This window comes from Hypomesus nipponensis, chromosome 22 (assembly GCF_054491055.1).
Source record: "Hypomesus nipponensis isolate SF chromosome 22, ASM5449105v1, whole genome shotgun sequence".
In the NCBI taxonomy this organism is placed as follows: Eukaryota; Metazoa; Chordata; class Actinopteri; order Osmeriformes; family Osmeridae; genus Hypomesus; species Hypomesus nipponensis.
In genome coordinates this window covers 726,682-731,335 of record NC_140382.1, presented here as the reverse complement: position 1 = coordinate 731,335, position 4,654 = coordinate 726,682, and the positions used below count along the sequence as shown (strand labels likewise).

Genomic DNA, 4,654 nt, shown 5'->3' with positions numbered 1-4,654 from the left:
ACCTTTTTTCATTGTGAACTCCCCAAAATAGTTTCCAAGTGTAAATAGGTCCCACATTGTTATTTTCCATAGCATATCCTTTTGTTTCCCTGGGGAGTAATTTTAGCGTTGCACCTGTGTGTCCAGCTTCAGTGAGCACGGATGCTCGGAGCTGGTAAGTTATGTTTTATATCTCTCTCCCGTTGATTTTTTTATAAACTTTTTATTTGTTGCTCTTAAATGATACATTATAATTCAAACTGCTTTATGACGTGCTTTTAGGCACGCGGGAGAAATTCATGCTTCACAGATAACTTTAAGCTGGTTAAACTGTTGAAAAAACGGACTTTTATGTGTTATAAAAATGTTTTATGAACTAGCTTTAGGCTAGCGGCAGTTACTACGGGGTTTCCCGGCCGCGAGAGTTTTAGCAGGGGAAAAAAGATTGCTGCTTGTCTGTGTTGACTTTTTGAATGCAGCTGTGTGATTTATATGTGTAGTTAAGCATTTGCTTCCTTTATTTTGTAGAGTGGAGAGAGATTCTATGTGGACTGTGTGTGACGCCCGTGTTTTTTATCTCCCAAATAAGGTATGCCTGTTATGTGTTTTTGACTTTTCTTATTGTGTAAAACAGAAAATGAGTTGATGAGTGTGAGAAGAAAACGTCAATTGATGCATTGTGAAGAAAAAAAACGTATTACTGTATTGGTGTATATATTTTATATACTGTGTTTTTATTTAATTAATTTCTTCCACATGTATTTATAATACTTAAAGAATTTATGAAGCTTGCTTGAGTGAGCACGGATGCTCGGAGCTGAGTGGAGAGAGATTCTATGTGGACTGTGTGTGACGCCCGTGTTTTTTATCTCCCAAATAAGAAATAAACCAACTCAACTCGACTCCAGTGTGTGCCTCACTCACATAGACACAACGCAGAACAAGATCTGTTACAAATATTTCTGAGGATGATTGGCTGCATATATGGAGAACCCAGCAATCTACTGCATCATCATGTACATGGAGAGAACACTGTTGGAAGAATATAATAAGATTTTTTATCACTCCCAAACTTAGGAGCAAATTTGTATCAGTGTCCCAACCATTTTGGAGAGAATGTGGTGCTGTAAATGTGAATCATGCTCATGTCTTCTGGCTCTGCCTAGACATTGTTCAGTTTTGGCAAGATGTGCACTTGATTTTGGCCAACATCCTGGGTTACGAAGTACCTAATTCATGTATAGTACTGTATTTTGGTAATATGGCTGGAAATATTGTGGCAAGAACAGACAGATACTTGTTCAAAATCTTGATAGCGGCCTGCAAAGAAGCCATTACAAAAAGATGGTAGAAACCAGGTCCCCCAACTCGAGATGAATGGCTGAAAATTGTGAGTGAGATGTATGTGATGGAACAACTAACACACAGATTAAGAATACAGGCAGAGCAATGTGAAGAGAAATGGGTGAAATGGACTCTATTTAAATGTCAATGACAGGTTGATGTTTGAAAACTGTATATGTCTCAGGATCACTTTGTGGAATCAATGCAATCCAGCATGTTCATGGTTGTTTTTTGTTTTTGTATTATTTTTTGTCTGTCTTGTGTGTTTGTTTACTTTTCTGTTCCTCTGTATCTGTGGAAATAAAAAAAACCTTAACACAGTGTGTCTTTTTACAATGTATTTACCATTCGTATTGATGATCAGCAGAGAAATAGTTTGCCAAAGACGTTGAACTTCATAGACTTTGAGCATTATTTTGGCTTCAAATCAACTGACGTCACTTCAACACTGATATCATCTCCATCTTTTACATACACATGATCAATTAATGTACCTTTCTCAGTTGTGGCTTTTTGTACACGCTGGCTGTAGCCATGTTGTTCCATTAAATTTACGCTGGTTGACGATGTAAAAATGTCCTCACTGAAGTCTCCCATAACAACCTTTGTGCCACGATGTATCTCTAAATTAGAAATTATATTCAGGAGCTGCTGTCGAAATATATCAATGGTGTAAGAATTTGGTCTGTACAAAACAGCAGCAGTACAACCAATATGTGGTACAGCAAAGTATAAACACTCTAAATTACAAGTCTCTGGAACCAAAACATCTGCCATGCTTTTTTCAGAATAATATATTCCAACACCACCTCGTCTGTTGTTTTAATTTGGCAAAAATGGGTTGACTGTTATCATAACAATTGAGTCTTGGATTGTTCTTAAACAAAAAACCCGGCAACTGTGGCGAATTGTCTGTATTTTCAGAACTTAACCATGTTTCTGTTAAACAAATGCAATCGACACTCATTAATCGCTTCTGTGCTTGAAGATCCAGAAAGTGAGCATTTAAACTTTGAACATTGTGAAGAGCGAAAGTGAATTTAGACGGCTTTGTGAATCTGTCCTTTTCCAAAATAAATGCAGGCATGGTCTTAATCACTTCTTCAATTCTTTCATTGGAAAATATGGAAATCCTCAATAATTAGTCCGCTGATGCTTCTTACCCGACTCAATGCAACATATGCTTGTCCTGCAGCAAAGATTTTGGCAAGTGAAACAACAGCTTTGTCCACGGTCAGCCCTTGTACTTTGAGAAATGTGCAAGCCCATGCCAATCTAAGTGGGAACTGACGTCTGATGCCACCATCATTTGTCACATGATCTTCCTGTAGTTCTATTATTGTAGTATTTTGGGACGATGTCTGTTGTGTTTTTGAGTGTTGACATTTTCCAACCCTTGGATCATCAAACACCACATAATTAACAGAGGGGAAGTCATCAGCACTATCTGAGCTAGTTGATATATGTGAAACCGTTCCAAATGCTCCATTAACAAGACCATCAGAGACATCAATGTTCTTCTTAAGCATTACTCTAGCACCAATACCTAGTGAAATAGATTTTGACAAACATGAATTGTAAACCTTTTTATGATGTCCAATTTTCCTTTCCATCCTTCCAGTTTGGGGATTTATGTTATAATCTTGAGTGTCCATAGTAATTGCTTCAGGGCAACACTCATGTAATCTCTCAATATTGTATTGATCAACCTCATTGTTGGTAGCAAATATGTGAATTGAACTGGATGGTTCTCCAGTTTCACACTGTTTGAGCATTTGGATATTGCTGGGAATTAGAGCCTCATTCTTTTTACGTACTCTTAAGCGATTCAACATCACAGCAAAGATTGCATCATTTTGTTGTCTTACAACTTTAGTCAACAATGCCATTCCAAACTGGGTATCCCACAAATGAACTGTTTTCACATTAGAATAAAGAGCGGTTCCTCTCACAGATGGCAATTGATAAAAATCTCCAACTGCAATGATGCTGACTTTTCCAAACAAAGAATAGTCTCCAGTCTGTTTAATTTGACGTAATCTCCCATGAATGTAGTCTAAAAGGCGATGGTCAACCATGGAGATTTCATCAATGATTGATATTTGTAAATTTCCCAATTTACCCTCGCAGAGAGTTCATTTTCACATCACCTAGAAGTTGGTATGGCAGTCTTATATTTGCACCGATTGAAAATGTGTTGTGAATGGTTGCAGCGTTAATGTTATATGCAGCCACACCTGTTGGAGCTGTTAAAACCACTGTGATATCATCAGGATTTCCTGACACTTGAGACAAAAGTTTGCTGTGAGATCAGGGATATTTTCAGCAGGATCGTGTTCATCAATGGCCACCTCATCTCTTAGCGCAAGACACTCAAGACGTTCTCTTTCTGACTCAGGACATATCTGAGCCCATGCATCATCCAGTTCATCAATTTCAGCCAACTGTTGTTGAGCTTCGTCTATTTTCTCACTTTCTTTTTCAAAAATGGCTTTTTTAGCTTTAACAATGGATTATACCGTTTGTAAATGTCCACTACATGCTACAGCACCACCTCTGTAAAAGTCCTCAAACGACTGAAAGTGATGAGGTTTTAACTGATAGTCATCATAGTATGGCAAGAAAGGTTGTAAGGGAGTGAAAGTATTTTTGGGGTGAAAAACTTGGATATCTGACCACCGCAGGTTGTGTTTGTGTCCTTTGTTTAATATTCAAAGGCAAACTCATTTTAATTGGATAAAGTCCAACAGGAATAAATTGCACCTTGCGAGAGCAAGTGCATGTTTGTTAACCAATACATAGCCTCTTGTGCACAGATTTCTCTTTTGTGTAGATAAACACTCCCGAGTTGTTTCATTGCCTGTTTAGCATCCAAGTTACCATTACAACTCTCTTTCTGAGCACGTTCAAGCAACAGTCCCATTTCTTTTTCGGCTTTCGTATTATAACTGAGAATGTACACAACACAACTGAAAGCACCAGTAACAAACTGAATATCCATGTTTGCATTCCATGTGCGCAACAAGTGTGGATTATATTGATTGAGCCAAACATCATTTGGATCCCTTTTAAGAAAAAAACTTTTTTTTTGTACATGTCTTGTATGCAAATTCAAATAATGTCTGGGTTATTCCAATTGCAGCAAATAGTTCATCTGTGGAATTGAAACTGATGTCACCATTTAAAACTGTGTTTAACTTTTTCCAGAGTTTGGGCTGCAAGTTGAATGGAACTTTCATCTTGCAATTCTTCTGTATCTACTGATCTAGTTATAAATGTTTGAGAAGAAATCGGACATGGAAAATTGAATCTTCAAACTGTTTTCTTCTTT

At 37.4% G+C, this 4,654-nt stretch overlaps 1 long non-coding RNA gene across 1 annotated transcript; it reads left to right on the top strand.

Moving 5' to 3' along the window:
- On the top strand, positions 1-1,812 carry LOC146235932 (uncharacterized). The gene is made up of 2 exons (XR_014740971.1): positions 1-154; positions 508-1,812. It is a non-coding gene; the product is annotated as an uncharacterized LOC146235932 (long non-coding RNA).
- Positions 1,813-4,654: the final 2,842 nt, after the last annotated feature.